Source organism: Mesoplodon densirostris, chromosome 1, assembly GCF_025265405.1.
Source record: "Mesoplodon densirostris isolate mMesDen1 chromosome 1, mMesDen1 primary haplotype, whole genome shotgun sequence".
Lineage (NCBI taxonomy): Eukaryota > Metazoa > Chordata > Mammalia > Artiodactyla > Ziphiidae > Mesoplodon > Mesoplodon densirostris.
The window spans coordinates 74,608,169-74,629,370 of NC_082661.1; the positions used below are offsets into that span (position 1 = coordinate 74,608,169).

Genomic DNA, 21,202 nt, shown 5'->3' on the forward strand with positions numbered 1-21,202 from the left:
GAATGTTGATTTCCTCCATCTACTAAACTACTCAGCTTAGCACTTACAATATTTCATCTGTTATCCCTACCTTACCTAAACTACCCATCTATGTCCTCTTTCCTTTGCTTCCATTTTATTCCCATAAATATTTGATGATGGTGACAATAATGATTACAATAATATCCAGGCAATTTTCTAAACATTGTATATACATTACCTTATTTAATCCTTCTAACAATGCTATGAAGCAGGTAGTGTTATTATCCTCAGGTTAAGAAGAAGAAACTGAGACACAGAAGGTTTAAGTAATCTGTCCATGTGCACTGCTAGGAAGAAGTGAGTACCACTTGGATTTGAACCCAAGTATCCTGGCTCCAAAGTTTATGCCCTTCAACACTATGGTCTATCTCCCTCCTAGACACCTTAATGAGTGTCTACTACCTGCATAGTATTGTGCCGCTAGACAAGGGGATACTAAGATCAGATAGAAATAGACCTTGCCATTAAGATGTTTAGTATGGGGAGAAAAGACTTGAATATAATAAGCAAAGCACACTGCAGAAATTTACGAATAACTTTTAACATAATAATAAGGATCAGAACAAAGGCTATCACGTATAACTCTTGCAGAACTTTTCTCACTCTCACGGTAAATAGGAACTGGAGTTTGGTGAAGGTTTGTGACATACACACTAAATAACATACCCAAACCCTAAGCTTCCTTCAAGACCACAACAAGACTTTCTATTCTGAAAAGCTACTGGTGACTAACCCCACTCCCACCACAGGCTTTCCAGTATTCTGAATTTGAAGAACGTTATTCTGAATTCATAACTTGAGACACCCAGCCCACCACTAACCTAATCAAATATTACCTTAGAATTATATTTTAGATGGTTACTACATGGAAGTTATATCACCCTAAAAATCATAAACATTATAGAAGCAATGACTATAAAACCATCTCTTAAAGTTTACAATTCTCAGTACAGTACAGAGCAGACATATGTACCCAATGAATAAATGATGAATGACTGAACAAAGAATGTATAGATGGATGATGGATTTCTAAGTAAACGACATGGAACTTTAGAAGCAAGTGAGAGAGAGAGCCTGTGATAAAAAGCTTTGGGCATTATTAAAATGTTTAATCAGATAGATTTGGTGCCCCCAAATAAAGACCAGGAGCACAGTCTTGGCAGCAGGAAAAAACAAACAAAACAAAACAAAACCCCACTTCATTCTCCCACCCCCATGCGCTTACACACTTGCATACTTGGAAGCAAGAGTCAATTTACTGGCACCCAATGCAAGTCCTTTCTGGAAGTGATTACAGTCACAAATCTACTTTTAGTCAAAGGTGTTAAAAAATGAGAGGGAGACCATCCAATTCTTACTTTCCCTTTGTGATGAACTGTTAAAAAGTGATACAAGTGGATAGAAAAGGAGTGAGAAGGGAAAGAGACATAAGAATGGACTACAAGAGACCAAATAAAACGTTCCAAGTGGCAAGCATTGCAAAATAACACTTCATCATTCCCAAATGCCTCCTGGGCAGTGACTAACTGGAGTGTTGTCATTACCTGAGGAGAGGTCAGCTTTGAAGAGCTCAGACTATTCCTTTAAAGTCTCTGGACCTAGTCTCAAGTTCAAGGATGCACAAGTGAAGCCTCCAACCATTATGATATTTTGTTTACCAGGTTCTACTAAAGCTATCCTGGTTAAAATATCAGCTGACTTTGAATGTATACTAGGTCTCAGAAAGAATGTCTGGGAAATTCAGAACAAAGACACCATTGGCCAAAAGAAACTACACAAAAGACAGAAATTGGAGGCTTCTGAACTGTGCATTCTTTGAAGCCCTTTCTGAAAAGAAGGAAGTCAAGTGCATCCCTATCTACTCTTACCAATATCCACTCAACTATGTAAAGTCCCGATAAAAATCTAAGTATTTTGTGGAGAATAAACACCTCTCCACTGTGAATGCTACTAAGACTAGGGTCTTTAGTTAAGCAGATAACTAAGCCCACTCATTCTCAGACTCTTCATCATTCTTATCTATGCAGAACATACCGCCTGGAACTTCCCACTTTTCTCCTAGGTTTATCTGCCTCATCTCATCCTTCGAACCTCCCAGGAGCATCTTTGTAGCAGAAACTCCCAGTCAGTTTATAGATTATCTTTCCCCTGACCTGACACCTAAGCCCCAAGCAACTATATTTAATCACCTATTAGACATCCATTTTGTTTTCCATTTGGATCTCAAACCTAACATAACTGAAAAAGAAGTCTTGACTCTCATTGGCCCCTGGCAACTCATTTCTTTACAAACTTCTCCAGCTCAGTAAATGGCAACAATGTTCACCAATTTGATCAAGGCAGAACACCTATGAGCTGTGCTTAATTTCTCTTTCTCTCCCTTCTCTCACATTCTACTTGCCAGTTCTGTTGAAATTTTCCTCTTTTCTCCATCTGCCTGTCTTCAACCATAGTCTAAGCCACTATTATCTCTGACTTGGACTATCACAAAAAGTTCCTAACTCATCTCCCAGCTAATGTCATGTTGTAGAGTAAATAAGAACCATTAGCTTGGTGGCCAAAATAAAGCATTTATTTATTACATTTACTTGTAAAATCGCTGTATATAATAATAATGTGATCAACTTCCAGGTGGAGAAAATAATTATGTGAAGATGATCATAATTATAATAAATGTTCTAAGTTTTACAATGATTTCATTATCCAAGTGAAAATTCACAGTTAGTGGTTAAAAACTGAACACTTACCCTGCCAACACTGAGTAGCCACCGTCACCTGCCATCTGAACTGCAAGTAGCCTCCTAACTGGTCTCCTCAATTGCACTTTTGCCTCCACTAAGCTCTGTTGTTCACAAAGCTATTAAAGTGAACTTTTAAAGACACAGATCTGAATATATGACTCCTGCATTTAAAATCCATTGTGGCAGAGATCTTCCCATTCTCTCCATCTCCTTTAAAATAATAGTCCCCACCATCACAAGTTTTAGGGAGTACAAGGTTGCTCAGCAGGAGAATTGATCTCTCTGCTTCCTTTTGGCACAAAGGAGGTGAGTCCGTGTGATGATGTCTGGGCTAATAGAAGCCAACAGAACTGATGTGGATGAAACCTCCAAGTGATTCCTAAAAGGCAAGGCCACTTATCCTGTATTCCCTCTTTCCTCCTTCCTGTGGGTAGGAATACAGATAGGATGGTGAGAATCTACCTGTATTATTCTCTGCTGAAAAATACTTTAGGACACATAGTAGTCACTCAAGTATTTAAATCAATGAAAGATAGAGGAACACAGTGTAAGATAGCTATACATTCTCCTGCACAGATAGTTATTAGATATCTGGTAGTATATAATATAGTATTACCACTAAGAAGAGGTCTACAAAACTTATGAGAAAGAAAAAAGGCAATGTATTCATATTTAATGTCAAAGACTCATAATTGATATTCTAATAATTATGGAAGTTATGAAAAGAAATAGCCAGGCACTTTATGTCAGTGACCCATGTCTAGAAGTCACACAAAGATATGATCTGTGCTCAAGGTCACGAATAAAGCACTCTAGAGTCAGGAAGCCAGTATCAAAATCCAACAAAATCAAAAAAGGAGGAAAGATTAAAGCAACAACATTTTTTCAGGACATTATATATTCTTGGGCTCAAGTTGTCCAGAGTAACAAAGTTAAGATAGAGAATTTTATTTTGCTTAAATCTTTTTAAGATAAAGGGGCGTGTATTATCTCACTTAACTACAATGTTAGGAGAAAATTTTCAGACTTCGGGCAGAGCTGGACCCAAATGTTAAGAGGATGTCATTGAGGATCCATTGTCTCTCTCTCTCTCTTCTTATTTTACTTTTGAACTCAATTTAGGCTTAAAGAAGACTTAGTAATTCAGGCTTACAGAGAGTTCCTGTATACACTTTCCTTACTCAGTTGCCCTTTTGTTAACATCTTACATAACCATAGTACAATTACCAAAGCTAATAAATCAACCTTGGTACAGGTTTGTTGACTAAATTATAGACCTTATTAAAATTTCACCAGTTTTTTTCACTAACATTTTTTCCTGTTCCAGTATCCTACCAGGATTCCACCTTGCATTTAGTTGTTATACCTCCCCAGTCTCCTCTGATGCATAATAGCTCCTCAGTTTTCCATGTCTCTCATGATGTTGACATTTTTGAAGATTATTGGCCAGTTATTTGGTAGAATGTCTCTCAGCTTGGGTTCCTCTGATTTTTTTTTCTCTTGATTGGAATAAGGTTCTGTATTTTTGGCAAGAATATCACAGAAACTATGCTATTGCCTTCTCAAGGAATCTTATCAAAGGATTAACAGTGTAATAATGTTTCATTACTAGTGATGTTAATCTTGATCAATTGGCTAAGTGGTGTCTGCTGGGTTTCTCCACCTTGAAGTTACTATCTTTCCCTTTGGAGGTAAAAAATACTTTGGAGGAGATCATTTAGTCTATGCAATTTCTGTGTCTCCCACAAATTTTGTGCATTAATTTTATTGAGATGCAAAATTTCAAGTAGAAAACAAATCCTCTTTTACTAGTATACATGAAAAAAATCACAATTAAAAAAAAAAGGACAAACAACGAACTGGAAAAAAAAATCACAATCTAAAATTTACTGAAAAAGATGTGTATTAAGAAAACCATGGGCCTCCCTGGTGGCGCAAGTGGTTGAGAGTCCGCCTGCCGATGCAGGGGATACGGGTTCGTGCCCCGGTCTGGGAGGATCCCATATGCCGCGGAGCGGCTGGGCCCGTGAGCCATGGCCGCTGAGCCTGCGCGTCCGGAGCCTGCGCGTCCGGAGCCTGTGCTCCGCAACGGGGGAGGCCACAACAGTGAGAGGCCCGCATACCACAAAAAAAAAAAAAAGAAAACCATATTAGCGTCCTGATTTTCTCCTACTGCTGTACCCTGAAACATGGCGACTCCTGGCCCTGTCACTCCAGAGGCACCCTTTGAACCATCGCAGCCCCCAGTCATTGAGGGCTTGAGCCCCAGTGTACACAGCACTTCAGAAAGCTTCAAGGAAATGTTTCTTCGCAAGACCCGTGAGAACCCAATGGTACCTATAGGCTGCCTGGGCACAGCGGCCGCCCTTACCTATGGCCTCTACTGCTTCCACCAGGGTCAGAGCCAGCACTCCCAGCTCATGATGCCCACCCGAATTGCCCCCAGGGCTTCATGGTCGTAGCCATCCTGGCGGGTCTGGTTGCATCCACTCTGAAATCTCGACCCTGAGTTGGTGGCCTGGCCTTGAAAGCTCCGCAGAGATCGTTCCCAGCTCCAGGAGCAACCACCGGTCCTACCACTGGCATTATTCCCTCATCTACCCTGACAAGCCCCTGTATAAGTGGTGTCAGAAGTAGCCAATTGTGTAACCGACAGATTTTTTCCAGGAATCTCAGGTTCGGTTCAGTTTGAGTGTTTCATATTTTTAGTTGTGCTGCACCTTCTCCACTCCCTACTTAATTAACTCTGATCCACTTGTAAAAAAAAAAAAAAAAAGGAAAAAAAGAAAGAAAACCATAGTATACCAAAATAACATTTAAAAATTATAATAGTGTCTAACTATTGCTTTTGCTTCAAATGCTGTATATTAGTGGTTCTTACACTTTTCTAGGCCATGGAACCTCTGGAGAATCTGATGAAAGATGACAACTCACTCTATCCCTTAAAAAATGAAAATAGGCACATGTTGACAATTTTGGGAATTCATAAACCACCAAAATCTCAACCTTAGATTGCTGAGGGGTCTTCAGGCTAAGCACCTCTTTCTTAATACCAAAGAGCAACTGTAACTCAATTTGCTTTTCATAGGTCCACCTATATGCCCTTCCTTGATGATGTCCTTTCCTCAGTTTGTTATGGTAGAAAAAGGGAAAAGAGGGAAGGAGGAAAGGAGGGAAGGAAGGAAGAAAGGAAGAAAGGAAGGAAGGAAGGAAGGGGGGGAGGAAGGGCAGATAGGGGCCAGGTTGGAGAGAGGAAGAGAGAGGTAGAAAGAAATAATCATAATATCCCATGTTCCCATTACTTCTCTTGCCCAGAATAGAAAAAAATAGTCTAAAAAATGACCAATTCTTAATTATTTTTTTCCTAAACTGCTTTTTAAGTTGGATCTTGAGGTATATTAGAAACTATTCTTTTTACCCCATTCAGCTTTTCTTTCCTCCCTCATCCCATCCACCCAATACCCCCCTATACTTTTTCCTTTCTGAGTACATTGCTTCCTCAAAGATTTTATGTTTCTTTCAAATATATGTTCACAGGAATTGTGTACTACAACAAGAATTATACTCTTCCAAGTGAAAAAACAGAAGAAAGCTAAGAAGTTTTGACATCTACTTTTAAAGACAAATTTTCACCAGGATCCTAGGGTCACTTTGTCCACTTTTCCACATACTTTTTAAAGGAAGTCCTAAAAATATCTGAGGGTCTTTTTTCTTCTTTAAAACTGTTTCTCTTCTGAAGCAATTGACACCATTCCATGAAATTTTTGCAGCAAATGTGCACTAAGTGCACTCAATGTCATGAAACTCCTTTCTGTTTTTCGGTATGTTGGGATGCTGACTCAAATGCATTTCATTTGAAAATTAAAAGCAAATTTCATAAGCTATTTGCTTTGCACGGAGAAATTTGGGTCAGTCAGTGAGAAAGACAATGGCCTTTTTTCATGGACCTATTTTGAGGTAAGAACCATGCCTTTCCTGGAAGGACTCTGCCCCTCCCACCTGAGGGAGCTCTGGGTGTTCTTCACCACAACTATTTCTTCATCCTAAGAATCTTTGTTTTTTTTTTTTTGTTTTGTTTTGTTTTTTTTTGGGGGGCCTAATTGTTCCAGAAAATTTTGAGTCAAGTCTGCTGCATTAGCCTTTTACATAATACAATTTGGAAAAACTCTTTTCAGCATACCTAATTCAAATGAGTCCATCTGTGAAACCCAAAATATGAGTTTTTCATAAAATGCAGATGCAATAACAGACTCAAAGCACAAAAGACAGCATTTATACAACCCATTAGGCAATAGTCAAAGCTTTCCTTTTCTAAAGAGAAAAAGGAATTGTATCATCTTCCAGCCAATACAATAAGTCCTACTAGTTTAAGCTTTGATGTTGCCACATCAAGAATTCTTTCTCTAGTATGTTCAAAATCATGAAGAACATTCTGATAATAAGAGTTGTCTTTATGACCTCCTTTGATTTCTTTCATTAATACTAAAAAAATAAAGAAGAGACCTTTGGAGACCTAAGCTCCCCATTTATCCATGGAACATTCTAACTCGCTGAATTTCTTTATGAGAAACACAAAAACAAATCTTCACCAAGCAATTTAGCACAAAAAAATCTTCTCAAAAAGAAAATCTAATATCTGATTTCATGATAACAGAAGGTTGGACATACACAGCTAGATAACGCAGAGCCTGTTTCTTTAATCAGTAATGGCGTTGTTAATTTAAATTATATGATGGTTATGGTCCATGAATTAGACATGCTTTTGCTATTTGCTTTCTGAGGGGGTTTTTCGGTATCCTGAAAAAGTGATCACTCTTGAGAATAAACAAGAAAAAAATGGATTCCAATACTCCCCTGCCCACTTCAAAATCATATGGATTTTTCTTGACTCATATTTGCATTTTACTTTTTAACTTAAACAACTGTTTCTTCTTATCATGAAGGATGGAAATATTAAAAATAAAGTTTCAGGTAATGGATGAAAGTACATATGATTCACAGTGTTGGGAGTGAAAACACTGTATTATAACACTGTATCAAAGGCAATAATTCTGAGATGGTTTGGTAACTTTTGGCTTTTGTGTTAAAAGTGACATCAGAAAGCACATCACATGCCTGAGTTTAGAGTTGGGTTTTAAGAGATTCTGCTCTCAAAGCACAAGAAAAAAGAAAAACTATTAAATTCCAATGAATTGATGATTCTATGGCCTAGTTTCTTGGGATTGGGGAGAGAGATTAAAAATGGGAAAATTCTTAAGAGGCCCACTGCAATTCACCAGGAATTTTCCAAATACAAGTTCTCCACCTATGTGTTATTAGAAAGATAAGTTTTAGAGGTTCTGGGATTGCTCAAATTGTCACTGTCATTTTAACTAATGAAGTCAGGGTACTATAAGAAGAGGACTGAAAGAGGAGTTACAAGATATCTGTACTAATTAATTAACTGTGCAACCATGAAAACAGATCTTAGCTTCTTTGGATCTCTCTCTTTCTCCTTACTCTACAAAGGAGTTGAACTAGATGATTTCTCAGGGTCGTTTCTAATTAATACTTGTTTGATAGCTATCACTGTTTCTAATTACGAGAAGTTTAAAGAGGGCTCTACTTGTGACTCCACAGGTAAAACTTTAAAATGCATCACAAAGCTCCCATCAATCCAATTATGCTTCATTCTAACGTCTCCTGCCATACTTTATCCATAGCTCATGTGGACATATTTATAACCCATCCTACATTCAAAGAAAGTAAAAGGAAAATCTCATCAGTTTCCTTACTTAATAGCTTAGCACAGAAGAACAGTAGATGCCTCTCACAGAGAAGAAAGTATGACCAGACAGACAAAAAGCCAGAAGCCTTTGGTTCCATGTGTCCACTCTTCATTGCCTTGGCAAGCTTTGAAAGCAGAACTTTGATACACTCTCTGGAAATGGCTGCTGAAATCAACTCTCCTGCTGGTATTTGACCAGGCAGACAGTAGACAATATCATTTGAGCTTGCACAGTATAGATAGCATTTTGCTTGACCCTATGGACAGAGTCCAAACACATATAAAATCTAGTGGCTTCCTTCAAGGAGCTTATTGTGCATTTAGAGCAACTGGGACATGAGGAGTAGCTTTTTTTCCATTCCTAGTGCTCTCTCAGATACACAACCATTGACATAGTTCTTCCAACTAATAGTGTAATTGGGCAATATAGACATATTTTAACACTACTACAATTTAAACTCTTACACTGGTCCAAAAATAAATAGGTTAATGAAACAAAATAGATAGCCTGATTCAGTGTTTTATAACTGATAAAAGAGAGACATCATAAACCAAGGGGGCAAAGATAACTTGCTTGACCAATAGACAACTGGAGAGCTACTGGGAGGAAATCAATGTGTGATCAAATTAGGTTTTTATCATACACTGAAATGTACACAGTGTGTACACTCTATATACACACTTTATGTGTGTACATAGAGTATGTACACATAGTACACCCCATGTGGACTAAACATTTAACTGCAAAAGTTGTATGCAACAAAAATAAGTATTGCTGAATGTAATTTGATTTCTGCACAGGGAAGGATCATTAAGCTTAAAAGCAATGGGAAAATTACAGTATAAAAGATAAATATATTTAATTACATAAACATTTTAAATTTTGTGTGTCAATTAAACTGACCAAAATAAGAAGGCAAAAAACAAACTAGGAGATAATAGTCACAGAAAATATCAGAGTTAAAAATATCATTTCCATATAAAGAGCCCACAGATATTGTCACAACAAACAGCAACATCTCCATACATAAAGAACTATGAACTGATAATGCACACATACACACACAAACAATACCTCTATAACTGTCAGATTAGCAGAATTTTTTCCAGTGATACCACTCAACTTTAGGGAAAATGTGAGGAAATCAACACACAGCATACTCATAATCTGTTGTTTAGAACAGAAAAGGACATAAACTTTCTAAAAGTAAGTAGGCAATATATTTCAAAGGCCTTAAAAAGGTTCATACAATTTAACTTCTAGAAATTTAGCCTAAGGAAATAAACTGACATGTGTACAACATTTAAGCACACAGATAGATGCTTAATGCTGTGACAATTATAAGGGCAAATAATTAATGAGTTAAGCAAGGAAACACCTTGAAAACCAAATAATAAATGATTAAATAAATTATGGTTTACTTTGTGATCATTGTTTTGAATAGTATAGGAAACCTTCATGTTATAATATTAACTGGAAACTAAAACAGGGATTGTATAGGGTATAAACTCAACTATCCAGTATTGTTTTATAAAGCATAAGGTAATCCTAGGTAAAACTATCCTAAAATGTTGACAGTGTCTGTCTTTGGTTGGTGGGACTATAAAGATATTTTATGTTTACTTTTTTAAATGTTTTATATTTTCAATAAGCATGTATTATTTTGGAATAAAACTTAAGCCAAAGTTAACTGGTGTTGTTTGGGCAGGGAATTAAGGCTCCCATGTACACAAAGAAAAATCCAGAAGGGAGTAGGGGTGAGGCCCTGAGTTGGCACCAATTCCTGGCCTCACAGTCTTTTTCCCCTTAGGGGAGGAATGGCAGGAAGAAGGCCAGATCAGAAGACCAGGGCAGAGCCTTCCTTGCCTGGACATTAGAACATTACTGCCCGTAAATAACAGGAACATTTACTAGACATTTATTTATCTCATGAGTTTAAATTGTGGGAAATGCACAAGAAAATGGAGGAGCTCCAGATATCAACAACATGAATGTGAATATTTGAGGAGTTCAAAGCAGATGTTTCAGTAGAATATTTTATAAATAAAACATGCTGCTGGAGATTGCAATTGGTTGCATCCAAGTTGCCACATTACACAGTCTCAGAAGCACAGGAAAAAAAGACTCATGAAGGATCTGATCTCTGCTCTCTTTTCCCCCATCTCTGACCACTCTGCCTTTGGCTGGCTGTTGCTCAACCTCTCTGGTCTCTTTTTTTTTCTGTTGATCACTCCTCCGACCTCAGGACCTTCACACAGACTCTGTCCTCCACCTGGAATGTCCACCCTCACAAATTCCCATTAATTCCTCTGAAACTTTCTAATCTCCCTTCAGATAGCACTTCCATAAAGAAGCCATTCCTGAGCCTCCAGAGTGGACAGGTTAGGTCTGCTTAGTTACACAATGACATGGAATCTTGGTCCTTACCCATTTAGCACTGATTGTTTGGTAATTATATATTCATGGGGGATTAACAAATGGGTCTCCACATCAATGTCACAACAAACTCAATGTAGGCAAAAAAACAAAGTCTCTTTTGCTCATCACAAAATGTCAGCACCTTGCATGGTACTGGCATATGGTAAAAAACACTAATTCAAAAAGATACGTGTGAGGAGCTTCAAGATGGTGGAAGAGTAAGACATGGAGATCACCTTCCTCCCCACAAATACATCAGAAATACATCTACATGTGGAACAACTCCTACAGAACACCTACTGAATGCTGGCAGAAGACCTCAGACCTCCCAAAAGGCAAGAAACTCCCCACATACCTGGGTAGGGCAAAAGAAAAAATAAAAAACAGAGACAAAAGAATAGGGACAGGACCTGCACCAGTGGGAAGGAGCTGTGAAGGAGGAAAGGTTTCCACACACTAGGAAGCCCCTTCATGGGCGGAGACTGTGGATGGCGGAGGGGGGAAGCTTTGGAGTACCGAGGAGAACACAGCAACAGGGTTGCGGAGGGCAAAGCTGAGAGATTCCCGCACAGAGGATCGGTGCCGACCAGCAATCACCAGCCCGAGAGGCTTGTCTGCTCACCCGCTGGGACAGATGGGGGCTGGGAGCTAAGGCTCGGGCTTCGGAGGTTGGATCCCAGGGAGAGGACTGGGGCTGGCTGCATGAACACAGCCTGAAGGGGGCTAGTGCACCACACCTAGCCGGGAGGGAGTTGGGGAAAAAGTCTGGAGCTGCCGAAAAGGCAAGAGACTTTTCCTTGCCTCTTTGTTTCCTGGTGCTCGAGGAGAGGGGATTAAGAGCGCCACTTAAAGGAGCTCCACAGACAGGTGCAAGCTATCAGTGCAGACCCGAGAGATGGGCATGAGATGCTAAGGCTGCTGCTTCAGCCACAAAGAAGACTGTGTGCAAGAACAGGTCACTATCCTCACCTCCCCTGCCAGGAGCCTGTGCAGCCCACCACTGCCAGTGTCCCTTGATCCAGAGACAACCTCCCCAGGAGAACACACGGCGTGCCTCAGGCTGGTGCAATGTCACACCGGCCTCTGCTGCCGCAGGCTTGCCCCGCATCCATACCCCTCCCTCTCCCCGGCCTGAGTGAGGCAGAGCCCCCAAAGCAGCTACTCCTTTAACCCATCCTATCTGAGCTAAGAACAGATGCCCTGAGGCGACCTACACGCAGAGGCAGGTCCAAATCCAAAGCTGAACCCCCTTTGGGGCTGTGACAACAAAGAAGACAAAGGGAAATTTCTCCCAGCAGCCTCAGGAGCAGCACAATAAATCTTCACAAGCAACGTGAGGTACACTGCATCTGTGGAATACCTGCATAGACAACGAATCATCCCAAATTGAGGAGGTGGACTTTGGGAGCAACGATATATATATATATTTTTTTCCCTTTTTCTCTTTTTGTGAGTATGTATGTGTATGCTTCTGTGTGTGATTTAGTCTGTACAGCTTTGCTTTTACCATTTGTCCCAGGGATCTGTCTGTCCGTTTTTTGTTTTTGCTTTTGTTTGTTGTTGTTATTTTAGTATAGTTTTTAGCACTTGTCATCATTGCTGGATTTGTTTTTTTATTTGGTTGCTCTCTTTCTTTTTTTTATTACTCTCTTTTAAATTTTTTTAAATAATTATTATTTATTTAATAACTATTTTATTTTATTTTATCTTCTTTTTTTTTCTCTCTTTTATTCTGAGCCATGTGGAAAACAGGCTCATGGAGCTCCAGCCAGGCATCAGAGCTGAGCCTCTGAGGTGGGAGAACCAGGTTCAGGACACTGGTCCACAAGAGACCTCCCAGCTCCATGAAATATCCAATGGTGAAAATCTCCCAGAAATCTCCATCTCAACATCAAGACCCAGCTCCACTCAATGACCAGCAAGCTGCAGTGCTGGATACCCTACGCCAAACAACTAGGAAGACAGGAACGCAACCTCATCCATTAGCACAGAGGCTGCCTAAAATCATTATAAGGCCACAGACACCCCAAAGCACACCACCAGAAGTGGACCTGCCCACCAGAAAGAAAAGATCCAGCCTCATCCACCAGAACACAGACACTGGTCCCCTCCACTAGGAAGCCTACACAACCCACTGAAACAACTTTAGCCACTGGGAATAGACACCAAAAACAATGGGAACTACAAACCTGCAGCCTGCGAAAAGGAGACCCCAAACACAGTAAGATAAGCAAAATGAGAAGACAGAGAAACACACAGCAGATGAAGGAGCAAGGCAAATACCCAGCAGACCTAACAAATGAAGAGGAAATAGACAGTCTACCTGAAAAAGAATTCAAAATAGTGATAGTAAAGATGATCCAAAATCTTGGAAATAGAATGGAGAAAATATAAGAAACATGTAACAAGGACCTAGAAGAACTAAACAGCAAACAAACAGCAATGAACAACACAATAAGTGAAATAAAAAATTCTTTAGAAGGGATCAATTGCAGAATAACTGAGGCAGAAGAACGGATAAGTGACCTGGAAGATAAAATAGTGAAAATAACTACTGCAGAGAGGAATAAAGAAAAAAGAATGAAAAGAATGTAGGACAGTCTCAGAGACCTCTGGGACATTAAAGGCACCAACAATAGAATTATAGGGGTCCCAGAAGAAGAAGAGAAAAAGAAAGGGACTGAGAAAATATTTGAAGAGATTATAGTTGAAAACTTCCCTAATATGGGAAAGGAAATAGTTAATCAAGTCCAAGAAACACAGAGAGTCCCATACAGGATAAATCCAAGGAGAAACACACCAAGACACATATTAATCAAACTATCAAAAATTAAATACAAAGAAGAAATATTAAAAGCAGCAAGGGAAAAACAACAAATAACACACAAGGGAATCCCCATAAGGTTAACAGCTGATCTTTCAGCAGAAACTCTGCCAGCCAGAAGGGACTGGCAGGACATTTAAAGTGATGAAGGAGAAAAACCTACAACCAAGATTATTCTACTCAGCAAGGACCTTATTCAGATTTGATGGAGAAATTAAAACCTTTAGAGACAAGCAAAAGCTGAGAGAGTTCAGCACCACCAAACCAGCTTTACAACAAATGCTAAAGGAACTTCTCTAGGCAGGAAACACAAGAGAAGGAAAAGAGCTACAATAACAAACTCAAAACAATTAAGAAAATGGAAATAGGAACATACATATCGATAATCACCTTAAATGTAAATGGATTAACTCCTCCAACCAAAAGACTTAGACTGGCTTAATGGATACAAAAACAAGACCCGTATATATTAGGTCTACAAGAGACTCACTTCAGACCTAGGGACACATACAGACTGAAAGTAAGGGGATGGAAAAAGATATTCCATGCAAATGGAAATCAAAAGAAAGCTGGAGTAGCAATTCTCATATCAGAAAAAATAGACTTTAAAACAAAGACTATTACAAGAGACAAAGAAGAACACTACATAATGATCAAGGGATCAATCCAAGAAGAAGATATAACAATTGTAAATATTTATGCACCCAACATAGAAGCACCTCAAAACGTAAGGCAAATGCTAACAGACATAAAATGGGAAACTGACAGTAACACAATCATAGTAGGGGACTTTAACACCCCACTTTCACCAATGGACAGATCATCCAAAATGAAAATAAATAAGGAAACACAGGCTTTAAATGACACATTAAACAAGATAGACTTAATTAATCTTTATGGGACATTCCATCCAAAAACAACAGAATACACATTCTTGTCAAGTGCTCATGGAACATTCTCCAGGATAGATCATATCTTCGGTCACAAATCAAACCTTGGTAAATTTAAGAAAACTGAAATTGTATCGAGGAACTTTTCCCACCACAACACTATGAGACTAGATATCAATTACAGGAAAAAATCTGTAAAAAATAAAAACACATGGAGGCTAAACAATACACTACTTAATAATCAAGAGATCACTGAAGAAATCAAAGAGGAAATCCAAAAATACCTAGAAACAAATGACAATGAAAAACGACGACCCAAAACCTATGGGATGCAGCAAAAGCAGTTCTAAGAGAGAAGTTTATAGCAATACAATCCTACCATAAGAAACAAGGAACATCTCAAATAAACAAGCTAACCTTACACCTAAAGCAATTAGAGAAGGAAGAACAAAAAAACTGCAAAAGATAGCAGAATGAAAGAAATCATGAAGATCAGAATAAATGAAAAAGAAATAAAGGAAACGATAGCAAAGATCAATAAAATTAAATGCTGGTTCTTTGAGAAGATAAACAAAACTGATAAACCATTACCCAGACTCATCAAGAAAAAAGGGAGAAGACTCAAATCAACAGAATTCAAAATGAAAAAGGAGAAGTAACAACTGACACTGCAGAAATACAAAGGATCATGAGAGATTACTACAAGCAATATATGCCAATTAAATGGACAACCTAGAAGAAATAGACAAATTCTTAGAAATGCACAACCTCCCAAGACTGAACCAGGAAGAAATAGAAAATATGAACAGACCAATCACAAGCACTGAAATTGAAACTGTGATTAAAACTCTTCCAAAAAAAAAAGCCCACGACCAGATGGCTTCAGAGCCGAATTCTATCAAACATTTAGAGAAGAGCTAATACCTATCCTTCTCAAACTCTTCCAAAATATAGCAGAGGAAGGAACACTCCCAAACTCATTCTACGAGGCCACTATCACTCTGATACCAAAACCAGGCAAAGATGTCACAATGAAAGAAAACTACAGGCCAATATCACTGATGAACATAGACGCAAAAATCCTCAACAAAATACTAGCAAACAGAATCCAACAGCACGTTAAAAGGATCATACACCATGATCAAGTGGGGTTTATCCTAGGAATGCAAGGCTTATTCAATATATGCAAATCAATCAATGTGATAAACCATATTAACAAACTGAAGGAGGAAAACCATATGATCATCTCAATAAATGCAGAGAAAGCTTTCAACAAAATTTAACACCCATTTATGATAAACACTCTGCAGAAATTAGGCATAGAGGGATCTTTCCTCAAAATAATAAAGGCCATATACGACAAACCCACAGCCAACATCGTTTTCAATGGAGAAAAACTGAAACTGTTTCCACTAAGATCAGGAACAAGACAAGGTTGCCCACTTTCACCACTATTATTCAACATAGTTTTGGAAGTTTTAGCCACAGCAATCAGAGAAGAAAAAGAAATAAAAGGAATACAAATCGGAAAACAAGTAAAACTGTCACTGTTTGCAGACGACATGATACTATACATAGAGAATCCTAAAGATGCTACCAGAGGACTACTAGAGCTAATCAATGAATTTGGTAGAGTAGCAGGATACAAAATTAATGCACAGAAATCTCTTGCATTCCTATACACTAATGATGAAAAATCTGAAAGAGAAATTTAGGAAACACTCCCATTTACCATTGCAACAAAAAGAATAAAATACCTCGGAATAAGCCTATCTAAGGAGACAAAAGACCTATATGCAGAAAACTATAAGACACTGATGAAGGAAAGTAAAGACAGTAAAAACAAATGAAGATATACACCATGTTCTTGGATTGGAAGAATCAATATTGTGAAAATGCCTATACTACCCAAAGCAATCTACAGATTCAATGCAATCCCTATCAAACTACCACCGGCATTTTTCACAGTACTAGAACAAAAAATTTCACAATTTGTATGGAAACACAAAAGACCCCGAATAGCCAAAGCAATCTTGAGAAAGAAAAATGGAGCTGGAGGAATCAGACTCCCTGACTTCAGACAATACTACAAACTACAGTTATCAAGACAGTATGGTACTGGCACAAAAACAGAAATATAGATCTATGGAACAGGATAGAAAGCCCAGAGATAAACCCATGCACATATGGTTACCTTATCTTTGATAAAGGAGGCAAGAATATAAAGGGGAGAAAAGACAGCCTCTTCAATAAGTGGTGCTGGGAAAACTGGACAGCTACATGTAAAAGAATGAAATTAGAACACTTCCTAACAGCACACACAAAAATAAACTCAAAATGGATTAAAGACCTAAATGTAAGGCCAGACACTATCAAACTCTTAGAGGAAAACATAGGCAGAACACTAACGTAAATCACAGCAAGGTACTTTTTTACCCACCTCCTAGAGAAATGGAAATAAAAACAAAAATAAACAAATGGAACCTAATGAAACTTCAAAGCTTTTGCACAGCAAACGAAACCATAAACAAGACAAAAAGACAACCCTCAGAATGGGAGAAAATATTTGCAAATGAAGCAACTGACAAAGGATTAATCTCCAAAATTTATAAGCAGCTCATGCAGCTCAATAGCAAAAAAGCAAACAACCCAATCCAAAAATGGGCAGAAGAGCTAATTAGACATTTCCCCAAAGAAGATATACAGATTGCCAACAAACACATGAAAGAATGCTCAACATCATTAATCATTAGAGAAATGCAAATCAAAACTACAATGAGATATTATCTCACACCAGTCAGAATAGCCATCATCAAAAAATCTACAAACAATAAATGCTGGAGAGGGTGTGGAGAAAGGGAACCCTCTTGCACTGTTGGTGGGAATGCAAATTGATACAGGCACTATGGAGAACAATATGGAGGTTCCTTAAAATACTAAAAATAGAACTACCATACGACCCAGCAATCCCACCACTGGGCATATACCCTGAGAAAACCATAATTCAAAAACAGTCATGTACCAAAATGTTCATTGCAGCTGTATTTACAATAGCCAGTACATGGAGGCAACCTAAGTGTCCATCAACAATGAATGTATAAAGAAGATGTGGCACATATACACAATGGAATATTACTCAGCCATAAAAAGAAATGAAATTGAGTTATTTGTAGTGAGGTGGATGGACCTAGAGTCTGTCATACAGAGTGAAGTGAATCAGAAAGAGCAAACAAATACCATATGCTAACACATATATATGGAATCTAAAAAATAAAGGTCATGAAGAACCTAGGGGCAAGATAGAAATAAAGACACAGACCTACTAGAGAATGGACTTGAGGATATGGGGAGGGGGAAGCATAAGCTGGGACAAAGTGAGAGAGTGGCATGGACATCTATATACTACCAAATGTAAAACAGACAGCTACTGGGAAGCAGCCGCATAGCACAGGGAGATCATCTCGGTGCTTTGTGACCACCTAGATGGGTGGGATAAGGAGGGTGGGAGGGAGGGAGATGCAAGAGGGAAGAGATATGGGGACATATGTATATATATAACTGATTCACTTTGTTATAAAGCAGAAACTAACACACCATTGTAAAGCAATTCTACTCTAATAAAGATGTTAAAAAAAACAAAAAACCAAAAAGATACATGAACCCCAATATTTATAGCAGTACAACAGCCAAGGTATGGAAGCAACCCAGGTGTCCATCAACAGATAAATGGATAAAGAAGATGTGGTGTATATTTATAATATATACAAAAGAATATTATATATTGTAATATATATATTATATTATATATATATAAAGGAATATTACTCAGCCATAAAATAGAATGAAATTCTGCCATTTGTAGCAACATGGATGGACCTAGAGAATATTGTGCTTAGTGAAATAAGTCAGACACAGAAAGATAAATACTGTATCATATCACTTATATGTGTAATCTAAAAAATAATACAAATGAATGTATATAGCAAAACAGAAACAGATACATAAAACAAACTAGGGGTTATCAGAGGGGAGAGGGAAGGAGAGAGGGGCAAGTTAGGAGTATTGGATTAAGAAATACAAACTACCATGTATAAAATAGATAAGCAGGGACCTCCCTCTTGGTCCAGTGGTTAAGACTCCACGCTTCCGGGGGCTTCCCTGGTGGTGCAGTGGTTGAGAGTCCACCTGCCGATGCAGGGGACACGGGTTCGTGCTCCGGTCCAGGAAGATCCCACATGCCATGGAGCGGCTGCGTCCGTGAGCCATGGCCACTGAGCCTGCGCGTCTGGAGCCTGTGCTCTGAAGCGGGAGAGGCCACAGAGGTGAGAGGCCCGTGTACCTCAAAAAAACAAAAAAACAAAAAACTCCACGCTCCCAATGCAGGAGGCCCAGGTTCAATTCCTGGTCAGGGAACTAGATCCCACATGCCACAACTAAAGAGCCCACATGCCACAACTAAAGAAAAAGCTCCTGCGTGCCACAACTAAAGATCCTCTGTGCTGCAATGATGATCCCACACTTGGTAATGAAGATCTCACATCCCTCAACTAAGACCCGGTGCAGCCAAATAAATAATAAAATTAATTAATTAATATTTTAAAAAATAGATAAGCAACAAGGTTGTATTGTATAGCACAGGGAAATATAGCCATTATCCTGTAACAACTTTTAATGGAGTATAATCTATAAAAATACTGAATCACTATGCTGTACATCTGAAACCAATATTATAAATCAACTATACTTCAATTAAAAAAAGAAATTCTGGGGCCTCCCTGGTGGCGCAGTGGTTAAGAGTCCGCCTGCCGATGCAGGGGATACGGGTTCGTGCCCCGGTCTGGGAGGATCCCATATGCCGCGGAGCGGCTGGGCCCGTGAGCCATGGCCGCTGGGCCTGCGCATCCGGAGCCTGTGCTCCACAACGGGAGAGGCCACAACAGTGAGAGGCCCGCATACCGCAAAAAAAAAAAAAGAAATTCTGGGGCTTTCCTGGTGGCGCGGTGGTTGAGAGCCTGCCTGCCGATGCAGGGGACGTGGGTTCGTGTCCCGGTCCGGGAGGATCCCACATGCCGCGGAGCGGCTGGGCCCGTGGGCCGTGGCCACTGGGCCTGCATGTCCGGAGCCTGCGCTCCGCGACAGGAGAGGCCACGACAGTGAGAGGCCCGCGTACCGCAAAAAAAAAAAAAAAAAAAAAAGAAATTCTGTAAATATTTGATGGATGATCACACAACATACTAGAAGAAAAGTCACGGTACAAAAAACTGAACTCGTCACCACCCAGCCAGGTGACCTATACAACTTAAGAAGCCAGCAATTTGGATCAATGGCTTAACAGAGCAGGACTCTCTGGGACCAACTGTGTATGTGGAGGGGATGGCAGCAACATCAAATGCTCCAATAGCTGTCTGAAGACTTCCTAGGTCTTTTAATGTGGACCATGAAACAGTAAGCTGGAGCCAGCTTATATTGGCTTGCCCTGAGAACCAGTTGTGCACATCTCTCCAAATTCCATATCCAGTGATGTCAAGTTGGTAGCCTTGAAATCTGCCTTGGTGGGAATATTTACACCAGGGAAAATAGCAAATGCTACAAATCACATATCATTCCTCCCCCCACCCCAGTTTTGGAGAGCTGATTGTTAAGCATTTATCATCACACCTCTGGCACCATTAAGTTGCAAATCTGCCTCATAAGGCAGTGCAGAGTCTTAAGAAGGTTTTCTAATTTCTTCACAACCAGGAATATATATATGTATTTTTTGTAGTAGAATGAATTTTAATATTATTCACTGAAAGGTAAATACATTTTTAAAAGCATGAATTATTATTACTTACTGAGGGATTGTATTTTGTATATTGAGGTTTCTATATGCATTTTATAGAAAATTTTAAACATATCAAAAATAAGGAAAATAGCATAAGAATCTACCACCTAGTTTCAGTAATTATAACCAGTACTGTTTCATTTATACTCACTCACTACCATGCCCCTTCTCAATGAATAATTTTAAGCAAATACCATATCACAGTTCAGTATGTATTTCTGAAAGGTAAGTGATCTTTTTCAGAATAACTAAAATATAATTATTATGCCTAATATAATTCCTTCATATGATCGAATATCTTGCCAGCTTTCACATTTTCCTGATTGTCTTCCAATTATTTGTACTATTTGTTTGTTTAAATCATCATTCAAATACAGTATATGAATTGACTGACATATTTTAAGATTTGTTAATCTAGAGTTTTCCTCCCTCCAATTCTTTTTCCTTGCCATTTATTTATTAAGAAAAACTAACCAGATTATTTGTCTTGTAGAGTTTCACACACTCTTGTTTTGCTGATTGCAAACCCACAGTGTCATTTATCATGTTCTTCTATCCCTCATATTGCTTATGAATTGGTAGTTAGGTCCAGAGGCTTAATCACATTCAAGTTTGATTTTTTTCTGTTTTGGAGAGGGAAGGGGGTGGGGCTTCACTGCTGACACTGTGTACTTCTACCAGGAGATACACAATGTCTGGTTATCTCTCTTTTTTGT

At 38.8% G+C, this 21,202-nt stretch overlaps 1 pseudogene; it reads left to right on the top strand.

Annotated features, from left to right (window-relative positions):
• Window positions 1–4,951: 4,951 nt before the first annotated feature.
• Window positions 4,952–5,271, top strand: LOC132483127 (HIG1 domain family member 2A-like; annotated as a pseudogene).
• Window positions 5,272–21,202: the final 15,931 nt, after the last annotated feature.